Here is a 12560-nt window from a genome sequence, read left to right on the forward strand (position 1 = left end):
AGAGATAACATTTCAAAAACATCCATTAGCCTCAAGTTTAGTGAAATCCCATTATCGTTGGTATTTAGTACCTTAATGATTTCATAAAATGTTTCCTTCTTTATCACCATTGTGTTGGAGACTTTGTGGGGCTGAGGAAAATGTCCCACATCTGGTGGCACTGTCCCAACTTACTTCCATTGTGGACAGACATATATTGTCTTGCTTTCCTTCTCATAGGTATTGTAATGCCCAACTCCCTTTCATATTCCCTTTTATCTCATTATCTTTCTGATATTCCTAAGTATACCCACAAATTTATAACACATATTTTGAGTGCTACCAAATGCCATATAGCTTTATATTGCAAAAACTCAGTTCCACCATTCTCTATCTTTATTATATATACAATTTGGCACATCTATCATTGTGAATACATCACCAGAATTTTTCATAACACTGCAAATAAGTTCTCATATAATTGGATCCTTGGACTAACTGAAATCCCCCTATTTCAACCCTTTTATAACTGGATAGATTCGCCCCCATCATGACTAAGATATTTTCACACCCTGACAAAATTCTCAATTTACAGGGTATAATCCTGTTATTTCTTACTTTGCACAAGTTCATATTATAGTGTCCATTTGTAAGAAATGATCCAAGTTAGAAACTTTTAAGCAGTTTAAGTTCAATTCTGCTGGTCCATCTTCCCTTACTGATAATATCCATTAGAAAACGTTTTCACGTGTCCCTGTGGCGCAGTTGGTTAGCGCGTTCGGCTGTTAACTGAAAGGTTGGTGGTTCAAGCCCACCCAGGGACGTGTTTTGTGTTTGTTATTCTGTGACAGGAGGATTCAGTTTTTGATGAAATTTACCAGGCATTTGTCTTCATTTTACCTCAATACACAAACTTACAAGGAAATTAACAGCTATGACATTACTAACTCTACATCCATGGCTTTCCAGCTAGTGTTAGATAATACTAGAAAGAACTTTACAAATTGAAAACAAGTGATCAGTCCTAAGAAGATATAGAGAATAAGCTAAAAATTCACAGGGACTTATAGCCAGAAGAATAACAAAAATGTATTAATATATACACCAGATACTGGGATCCACTGGGTTAATTCTGAGAAGTTGAATCAATTATTTTCAAAGGGGGTAAGATACCCTTGCAACAGTATAGTAACACCAGTTACAGCAGTTGAAATTGAGCCCCTAGCAACCCGATATCACTTTTTTATGCAGCATTATGGGGCTACAACAAATTGCTGCAAGTTTGGAGCTACCATAAGTGTGGCTTATAGTCAGCTACTCACAGGAAATGTGGTGTATCAGCTCTTTGAATCAACCCCAAATTGTTTGCATGTAATTTTCAAGACAACTATCTGTAACTCAGCATTCCTCTGGGGCATCAGAAGAAAATAAAACAGTGAAGAATTTTGGTCAGGAATGTTATTCTTCACTTGATATACTGCAGCAAATTTTGGTTCCAAAATCTTATCTGGAGATTTCGGGCATTGATGTCGCTACCTCTCGCATGCTAAGCGACAGCTCTACCATTTGAGCTACTTCCCCTTTGATGTTAAAAACATTTACACCACTTACACCAAGAGGACTGGATTACATTTAGAGATAACATCTCAAAAACATCCATTAGCCTCAAGTTTAGTAAAATCCCATTATCGTTGGTATTTAGTACCTTAATGATTTCATAAAATGTTTCCTTCTTTATCACCATTGTGTTGGAGACTTTGTGGGGCTGAGGAAACTGTCCCACATCTGGTGGCACTGTCCCAACTTACTTCCATTGTGGACAGACATATATTGTCTTGCTTTCCTTCTCATAGGAATTGTAATGCCCAACTCCCTGTCATATTACCTTTTATCTCATTATATTTCTGATATTCCTATGTATACCCACAAATTGATAACACATATTTTGAGTGCTACCAAATGCCATATAGCTTTATATTGAAAAAACTCAGTTGCACCATTCTCTATCTTTATTATAAATACAATTTGGCACATTTATCATTGTGAATACATCACCAGAATTTTTCATAACACTGCAAATAAGTTCTCATATACTTTGATCCTTGGACTAACTGAAATCCCCCTATTTCAACCCTTTTATAACTGGATTGATTCGCCCTCATTATGACTAAGATATTTTCACACCCTGACAAAATTCTCAATTCACAGGGTATAATCCTGTTATTTCTTACTTTGCACAAGTTCATATTATAGTGTCCATTTGTAAGAAATGATCCAAGTTAGAAACTTTTAAGCAGTTTAAGTTCAGTTCTGCTGGTTCATCTTCCCTTACTGATAATATCCAATAGAAAGCACTTTCATGTGTCTCTGTGGCGCAATTGGTTAGCGTGATTTCGGCTGTTAAATGAAAGGTTGGTGGTTCAAGCCTACCCAGGGATGTTTTTGGTGTTTGTTATTCTGTGGCAGGAGGTTTCTTTATTTGACAAAATTTACCAGGCATTTGTCTTCATTTTACCTCAATACACAAACTTACATGGAAATTAACAGCTATGACTTTACTAACTCTACATCCATGGCTTTCCAGCTAGTGTTAGATAATACTAGAAAGAACTTTACAAATTGAAAACAAGTGATCAGTCCTAAGAAGATATAGAGAATAAGCTAAAAATTCACAGTGACTTATAGCCAGAAGAATAAGAAAAATGTATTAATATATACCAGATACTGGGATCCACTGGGTTAATTCTGAGAAGTTGATTCAATTATTTACAAAGGGGGTAGGTTAACGCTGCAACAGTATAGTAACACCAGTTACAGCAGTTGAAATTGAACCCCTAGCAACCTGATATCACTATGTTTTGCAGCATTATGGGCTACAACAAATTGTTGCAAGTTTGGAGCTACCATAAGTGTGGCTTATAGTCAGTTACTCACAGGAAATGTGGTGTATCAGCTCTTTGAATCAACCCCAAATTGTTTGCATGTAATTTTCAAGACAACTATATGCAACTCAGCATTCCTCTGGGGCATCAGAAGAAAATGAAAACAGTGAAGAATTTTGGTCAGGAATGTTATTCTTCACTTGATATACTGCAGCAAATTTTGGTTCCAAAATCTTATCTGGAGAATGCGGGCATCGATGACACTACCTCTCGCATGCTAAGCGAGCGCTCTACCATTTGAGCTAATTCCCCTTTGATGTTAAAACCATTTACACCACTTACACCAAAAGGACTGGATTACATTTAGAGATAACATCTCAAAAACATCCATTAGCCTCAAGTTTAGTAAAATCCCATTATCGTTGGTATTTAGTACCTTAATGATTTCATAAAATGTTTCCTTCTTTATCACCATTGTGTTGGAGACTTTGTGGGGCTGATGAAACTGTCCCACATCTGGTGGCACTGTCCCAACTTACTTCCATTGTGGACAGACATACATTGTCTTGCTTTCCTTCTCATAGGAATTGTAATGCCCAACTCCCTGTCATATTCCCTTTTATCTCATTATATTTCTGATATTCCTAAGTATACCCTCAAATTTGTAACACATATTTTGAGTGCTACCAAATGACATATAGCTTTATATTGAAAAAACTCAGTTCCACCATTCTCTATCTTTATTGTAAATACAATTTGGCACATTTATCATTGTGAATACATCACCAGAATTTTTCATAACACTGCAAATAAGTTCTCATATACTTGGATCCTTGGACTAACTGAAATCCCCCTTTTTCAACCCTTTTATAACTGGATTGATTCGCCCCCATCATGACTAAGATATTTTCACACCCTGACAAAATTCTTATTTCACAGGGTATAATCCTGTTATTTCTTACTTTGCACAAGTTCATATTATAGTGTCCATTTGTAAGAAATGATCCAAGTTAGAAACTTTTAAGCAGTTTAAGTTCAGTTCTGCTGGTTCATCTTCCCTTACTGATAATATCCATTAGAAAGCACTTTCATGTGTCTCTGTGGGGCAATTGGTTAGTGTGTTTTCGGCTGTTAACTGAAAGGTTGGTGGTTCAAGACCACCCAGGGACGTTTTTGGTGTTTGTTATTCTGTGGCAGGAGGATTTTGTATTTGACAAAATTTACCAGGCATTTGTCTTCATTTTACCTCAATACACAAAATTACATGGAAATTAACAGCTATGACTTTACTAACTCTACATCCATGGCTTTCCAGCTAGTGTTAGATAATACTAGAAAGAACTTTACAAATTGAAAATAAGTGATCAGTCCTAAGAAGATATAGAGAATAAGTTAAAAAATCACAGTGACTTATAGCCAGAAGAATAACAAAAATGTATTAATATATACCAGATACTGGGATCCACTGGGATAATTCTGAGAAGTTGATTCAATTATTTACAAAGGGGGTAGGTTAACGCTGCAACAGTATAGTAACACCAGTTACAGCAGTTGAAATTGAACCCCTAGCAACCTGATATCACTTTGTTTTGCAGCATTATGGGCTACAACAAATTGTTGCAAGTTTGGAGCTACCATAAGTGTGGCTTATAGTAAGTTACTCACAGGAAATGTGGTGTATCAGCTCTTTGAATCAACCCCAAATTGTTTGCATGTAATTTTCAAGACAACTTTATTCAACTCAGCATTCCTCTGGGGCATCAGAAGAAAATGAAAACAGTGAAGAATTTTGGTCAGGAATGTTATTATTCACTTGATATACTGCAGCAAATTTTGGTTCCAAAATCTTATCTGGAGAATGCGGGCATCGATGACGCTACCTCTCACATGCTAAGCGAGCGCTCTACCATTTCAGCTAATTCCCCTTTGATGTTATAACCATTTACACCACTTACACCAAGAGGACTGGATTACATTTAGAGATAACATTTCAAATACATCCATTAGCCTCAAGTTTAGTGAAATCCCATTATCGTTGGTATTTAGTACCTTAATGATTTCATAAAATGTTTCCTTCTTTATCACCATTGTGTTGGAGACTTTGTGGGGCTGAGGAAAATGTCCCACATCTGGTGGCACTGTCCCAACTTACTTCCATTGTGGACAGACATACATTGTCTTGCTTTCCTTCTCATAGGTATTGTAATGCCCAACTCCCTTTCATATTCCCTTTTATCTCATTATCTTTCTGATATTCCTAAGTATACCCACAAATTTATAACACATATTTTGAGTGCTACCAAATGCCATATAGCTTTATATTGAAAAAACTCAGTTCCACCATTCTCTATCTTTATTATATATACAATTTGGCACATCTATCATTGTGAATACATCACCAGAATTTTTCATAACACTGCAAATAAGTTCTCATATACTTGGATCCTTGGACTAACTGAAATCCCCCTATTTCAACCCTTTTATAACTGGATAGATTCGCCCCCATCATGACTAAGATATTTTCACACCCTGACAAAATTCTCAATTTACAGGGTATAATCCTGTTATTTCTTACTTTGCACAAGTTCATATTATAGTGTCCATTTGTAAGAAATGATCCAAGTTAGAAACTTTTAAGCAGTTTAAGTTCAATTCTGCTGGTCCATCTTCCCTTACTGATAATATCCATTAGAAAACATTTTCACGTGTCCCTGTGGCGCAGTTGGTTAGCGCGTTCGGCTGTTAACTGAAAGGTTGGTGGTTCAAGCCCACCCAGGGACGTATTTTGTGTTTGTTATTCTGTGACAGGAGGATTCAGTTTTTGATGAAATTTACCAGGCATTTGTCTTCATTTTACCTCAATACACAAACTTACAAGGAAATTAACAGCTATGACATTACTAACTCTACATCCATGGCTTTCCAGCTAGTGTTAGATAATACTAGAAAGAACTTTACAAATTGAAAACAAGTGATCAGTCCTAAGAAGATATAGAGAATAAGCTAAAAATTCACAGGGACTTATAGCCAGAAGAATAAGAAAAATGTATTAATATATACCAGATACTGGGATCCACTGGGTTAATTCTGAGAAGTTGAATCAATTATTTTCAAAGGGGGTAAGTTACCCTTCTAACAGTATAGTAACACCAGTTACAGCAGTTGAAATTGAGCCCCTAGCAACCCGATATCACTTTTTTATGCAGCATTATGGGGCTACAACAAATTGCTGCAAGTTTGGAGCTACCATAAGTGTGGCTTATAGTCAGCTACTCACAGGAAATGTGGTGTATCAGCTCTTTGAATCAACCCCAAATTGTTTGCATGTAATTTTCAAGACAACTATCTGTAACTCAGCATTCCTCTGGGGCATCAGAAGAAAATAAAACAGTGAAGAATTTTGGTCAGGAATGTTATTCTTCACTTGATATACTGCAGCAAATTTTGGTTCCAAAATCTTATCTGGAGAATTCGGGCATTGATGCCGCTACCTCTCGCATGCTAAGCGACAGCTCTACCATTTGAGCTAATTCCCCTTTGATGTTAAAAACATTTACACCACTTACACCAAGAGGACTGGATTACATTTAGAGATAACATCTCAAAAACATCCATTAGCCTCAAGTTTAGTAAAATCCCATTATCGTTGGTATTTAGTACCTTAATGATTTCATAAAATGTTTCCTTCTTTATCACCATTGTGTTGGAGACTTTGTGGGGCTGAGGAAACTGTCCCACATCTGGTGGCACTGTCCCAACTTACTTCCATTGTGGACAGACATATATTGTCTTGCTTTCCTTCTCATAGGAATTGTAATGCCCAACTCCCTGTCATATTACCTTTTATCTCATTATATTTCTGATATTCCTATGTATACCCACAAATTGATAACACATATTTTGAGTGCTACCAAATGCCATATAGCTTTATATTGAAAAAACTCAGTTCCACCATTCTCTATCTTTATTATAAATACAATTTGGCACATCTATCATTGTGAATACATCACTAGAATTTTTCATAACACTGCAAATAAGTTCTCATATACTTGGATCCTTGGACTAACTGAAATCCCCCTATTTCAACCCTTTTATAACTGGATTGATTCGCCCCCATCATGACTAAGATATTTTCACACCCTGTCAAAATTCTCAATTCACAGGGTATAATCCTGTTATTTCTTACGTTGCACAAGTTCATATTATAGTGTCCATTTGTAAGAAATGATCCAAGTTAGAAACTTTAAAGCAGTTTAAGTTCAGTTCTGCTGGTTCATCTTCCCTTACTGATAATATCCATTAGAAAGCACTTTCATGTGTCTCTGTGGGGCAATTGGTTAGCGTGTTTTCGGCTGTTAACTGAAAGGTTGGTGGTTCAAGGCCACCCAGGGACGTTTTTGGTGTTTGTTATTCTGTGGCAGGAGGATTTTGTATTTGACAAAATTTACCAGGCATTTGTCTTCATTTTACCTCAATACACAAACTTACATGGAAATTAACAGCTATGACTTTACTAACTCTACATCCATGGCTTTCCAGCTAGTGTTAGATAATACTAGAAAGAACTTTACAAATTGAAAACAAGTGATCAGTCCTAAGAAGATATAGAGAATAAGCTAAAAATTCACAGTGACTTATAGCCAGAAGAATAACAAAAATGTATTAATATATACCAGATACTGGGATCCACTGGGTTAATTCTGAGAAGTTGATTCAATTATTTACAAAGGGGGTAAGTTAACCTTGCAACAGTATAGTAATACCAGTTACAGCAGTTGAAATTGGACCCCTAGCAACCCGATATCACTGTTTTATGCAGCAGTATGGGGCTACAACAAATTGCTGCAAGTTTGGAGCTACCATAAGTGTGGCTTATAGTCAGTTATTCACAGGAAATGTGGTGTATCAGCTCTTTGAATCAACCCCAAATTGTTTGCATGTAATTTTCAAGACAACTATATGTAACTCAGCATTCCTCTGGGGCATCAGAAGAAAATAAAAACAGTGAAGAATTTTGGTCAGGAATGTTATTCTTCACTTGATATACTGCAGCAAATTTTGGTTCCAAAATCTTATCTGGAGAATGCGGGCATCGATGTCGTTACCTCTCGTATGCTAAGCGAGCGCTCTACCATTTGAGCTAATTCGCCTTTGATGTTAAAACCATTTACACCACTTACACCAAGAGGACTGGATTACATTTAAAGATAACATCTCAAAAACATCCATTAGCCTCAAGTTTAGTAAAATCCCATTATCGTTGGTATTTAGTACCTTAATGATTTCATAAAATGTTTCCTTCTTTATCACCATTGTGTTGGAGACTTTGTGGGGCTGAGGAAACTGTCCCACATCTGGTGGCACTGTCCCAACTTACTTCCATTGTGGACAGACATACATTGTCTTGCTTTCCTTCTCATAGGAATTGTAATGCCCAACTCCCAGTCATATTCCCTTTTATCTCATTATATTTCTGATATTCCTAAGTATACCCACAAATGTGTAACACATATTTTGAGTGCTACCAAATGCCATATAGCTTTATATTGAAAAAACTCAGTTCCACCATTCTCTATCTTTATTGTAAATACAATTTGGCACATTTATCATTGTGAATACATCACCAGAATTTTTCATAACACTGCAAATAAGTTCTCATATACTTGGATCCTTGGACTAACTGAAATCCCCCTTTTTCAACCCTTTTATAACTGGATTGATTCGCCCCCATCATGACTAAGATATTTTCACACACTGACAAAATTCTCATTTCACAGGGTATAATCCTGTTATTTCTTACTTTGCACAAGTTCATATTATAGTGTCCATTTGTAAGAAATGATCCAAGTTAGAAACTTTTAAGCAGTTTAAGTTCAGTTCTGCTGGTTCATCTTCCCTTACTGATAATATCCATTAGAAAGCACTTTCATGTGTCTCTGTGGGGCAATTGGTTAGCGTGTTTTCGGCTGTTAACTGAAAGGTTGGTGGTTCAAGGCCACCCAGGGACGTTTTTGGAGTTTGTTATTCTGTGGCAGGAGGATTTTGTATTTGACAAAATGTACCAGGCATTTGTCTTCATTTTACCTCAATACACAAACTTACATGGAAATTAACAGCTATGACATTACTAACTCTACATCCATGGCTTTCCAGCTAGTGTTAGATAATACTAGAAAGAACTTTACAAATTGAAAACAAGTGATCAGTCCTAAGAAGATATAGAGAATAAGCTAAAAATTCACAGTGACTTATAGCCAGAAGAATAAGAAAAATGTATTAATATATACCAGATACTGGGATCCACTGGGTTAGTTCTGAGAAGTTGATTCAATTATTTACAAAGGGGGTAAGTTAACCTTGCAACAGTATAGTAATACCAGTTACAGCAGTTGAAATTGGACCCCTAGCAACCCGATATCACTTTTTTATGCAGCATTATGGGGCTACAACAAATTGCTGCAAGTTTGGAGCTACCATAAGTGTGGCTTATAGTCAGATACTCACAGGAAATGTGGTGTTTCAGCTCTTTGAATCAACCCCAAATTGTTTGCATGTAATTTTCAAGACAACTATATGTAACTCAGCATTCCTCTGGGGCATCAGAAGAAAATAAAAACAGTGAAGAATTTTGGTCAGGAATGTTATTCTTCACTTGATATACTGCAGCAAATTTTGGTTCCAAAATCTTATCTGGAGAATGCGGGCATCGATGCCGTTACCTCTCGCATGCTAAGCGAGCACTCTACCATTTGAGCTAATTCGCCTTTGATGTTAAAACCATTTACACCACTTACACCAAGAGGACTGGATTACATTTAGAGATAACATCTCAAAAACATCCATTAGCCTCAAGTTTAGTAAAATCCCATTATCGTTGGTATTTAGTACCTTAATGATTTCATAAAATGTTTCCTTCTTTATCACCATTGTGTTGGAGACTTTGTGGGGCTGAGGAAACTGTCCCACATCTGGTGGCACTGTCCCAACTTACTTCCATTGTGGACAGACATACATTGTCTTGCTTTCCTTCTCATAGGAATTGTAATGCCCAACTCCCTGTCATATTCCCTTTTATCTCATTATATTTCTGATATTCCTAAGTATACCCACAAATTTATAACACATATTTTGAGTGCTACCAAATGCCATATAGCTTTATATTGAAAAAACTCAGTTGCACCATTCTCTATCTTTATTATAAATACAATTTGGCACATTTATCATTGTGAATACATCACCAGAATTTTTCATAACACTGCAAATAAGTTCTCATATACTTTGATCCTTGGACTAACTGAAATCCCCCTATTTCAACCCTTTTATTACTGGATTGATTCGCCCCCATCATGACTAAGATATTTTCACACATTGACAAAATTCTCAATTCACAGGGTATAATCCTGTTATTTCTTACTATGCACAAGTTCATATTATAGTATCCATTTGTAAGAAATGATCCAAGTTAGAAACTTTTAAGCAGTTTAAGTTCAGTTCTGCTGGTTCATCTTCCCTTACTGATAATATCCATTAGAAAGCACTTTCATGTGTCTCTGTGGGGCAATTGGTTAGCGTGTTTTCGGCTGTTAACTGAAAGGTTGGTGGTTCAAGGCCACCCAGGGACGTTTTTGGTGTTTGTTATTCTGTGGCAGGAGGATTTTGTATTTGACAAAATTTACCAGGCATTTGTCTTCATTTTACCTCAATACACAAACTTACATGGAAATTAACAGCTATGACTTTACTAACTCTACATCCATGGCTTTCCAGCTAGTGTTAGATAATACTAGAAAGAACTTTACAAATTGAAAATAAGTGATCAGTCCTAAGAAGATATAGAGAATAAGTTAAAAATTCACAGTGACTTATAGCGAGAAGAATAACAAAAATGTATTAATATATACCAGATACTGGGATCCACTGGGATAATTCTGAGAAGTTGCTTCAATTATTTACAAAGGGGGTAGGTTAACGCTGCAACAGTATAGTAACACCAGTTACAGCAGTTGAAATTGAACCCCTAGCAACCTGATATCACTTTGTTTTGCAGCATTATGGGCTACAACAAATTGTTGCAAGTTTGGAGCTACCATAAGTGTGGCTTATAGTAAGTTACTCACAGGAAATGTGGTGTATCAGCTCTTTGAATCAACCCCAAATTGTTTGCATGTAATTTTCAAGACAACTTTATTCAACTCAGCATTCCTCTGGGGCATCAGAAGAAAATGAAAACAGTGAAGAATTTTGGTCAGGAATGTTATTATTCACTTGATATACTGCAGCAAATTTTGGTTCCAAAATCTTATCTGGAGAATGCGGGCATCGATGACGCTACCTCTCACATGCTAAGCGAGCGCTCTACCATTTCAGCTAATTCCAATTTGATGTTATAACCATTTACACCACTTACACCAAGAGGACTGGATTACATTTAGAGATAACATTTCAAAAACATCCATTAGCCTCAAGTTTAGTGAAATCCCATTATCGTTGGTATTTAGTACCTTAATGATTTCATAAAATGTTTCCTTCTTTATCACCATTGTGTTGGAGACTTTGTGGGGCTGAGGAAAATGTCCCACATCTGGTGGCACTGTCCCAACTTACTTCCATTGTGGACAGACATACATTGTCTTGCTTTCCTTCTCATAGGTATTGTAATGCCCAACTCCCTTTCATATTCCCTTTTATCTCATTATCTTTCTGATATTCCTAAGTATACCCACAAATTTATAACACATATTTTGAGTGCTACCAAATGCCATATAGCTTTATATTGCAAAAACTCAGTTCCACCATTCTCTATCTTTATTATATATACAATTTGGCACATCTATCATTGTGAATACATCACCAGAATTTTTCATAACACTGCAAATAAGTTCTCATATACTTGGATCCTTGGACTAACTGAAATCCCCCTATTTCAACCCTTTTATAACTGGATTGACTCGCCCCCATCATGACTAAGATATTTTCACACCCTGACAAAATTCTCAATTTACAGGGTATAATCCTGTTATTTCTTACTTTGCACAAGTTCATATTATAGTGTCCATTTGTAAGAAATGATCCAAGTTAGAAACTTTTAAGCAGTTTAAGTTCAATTCTGCTGGTCCATCTTCCCTTACTGATAATATCCACTAGAAAACATTTTCACGTGTCCCTGTGGCGCAGTTGGTTAGCGCGTTCGGCTGTTAACTGAAAGGTTGGTGGTTCAAGCCCACCCAGGGACGTGTTTTGTGTTTGTTATTCTGTGACAGGAGGATTGAGTTTTTGACGAAATTTACCAGGCATTTGTCTTCATTTTACCTCAATACACAAACTTACAAGGAAATTAACAGCTATGACATTACTAACTCTACATCCATGGCTTTCCAGCTAGTGTTAGATAATACTAGAAAGAACTTTACAAATTGAAAACAAGTGATCAGTCCTAAGAAGATATAGAGAATAAGCTAAAAATTCACAGGGACTTATAGCCAGAAGAATAACAAAAATGTATTAATATATACACCAGATACTGGGATCCACTGGGTTAATTCTGAGAAGTTGAATCAATTATTTTCAAAGGGGGTAAGTTACCCTTGCAACAGTATAGTAACACCAGTTACAGCAGTTGAAATTGGACCCCTAGCAACCCGATATCACTTTTTTATGCAGCATTATGGGGCTACAACAAATTGCTGCAAGTTTGGAGCT

General features: G+C 36.4%; 3 non-coding genes across 3 annotated transcripts; all 3 read left to right on the plus strand.

Moving 5' to 3' along the window:
• Window positions 1-729: 729 nt before the first annotated feature.
• On the plus strand, window positions 730-803 carry TRNAN-GUU (transfer RNA asparagine (anticodon GUU)). The gene has a single exon. It is a non-coding gene; the product is annotated as a tRNA-Asn (tRNA).
• A 4765-nt stretch (window positions 804-5568) lies between these two features.
• On the plus strand, window positions 5569-5642 carry TRNAN-GUU (transfer RNA asparagine (anticodon GUU)). Its single transcript has one exon. It is a non-coding gene; the product is annotated as a tRNA-Asn (tRNA).
• A 6378-nt stretch (window positions 5643-12020) lies between these two features.
• TRNAN-GUU (transfer RNA asparagine (anticodon GUU)) lies at window positions 12021-12094 on the plus strand. The gene has a single exon. It is a non-coding gene; the product is annotated as a tRNA-Asn (tRNA).
• The last annotated feature ends 466 nt before the right edge of the window (window positions 12095-12560 follow it).

The sequence above is a fragment of the Taudactylus pleione genome, unplaced genomic scaffold, assembly GCF_031769625.1.
Source record: "Taudactylus pleione unplaced genomic scaffold, aTauple2 ptg000174l, whole genome shotgun sequence".
Taxonomy (NCBI): Eukaryota; Metazoa; Chordata; class Amphibia; order Anura; family Myobatrachidae; genus Taudactylus; species Taudactylus pleione.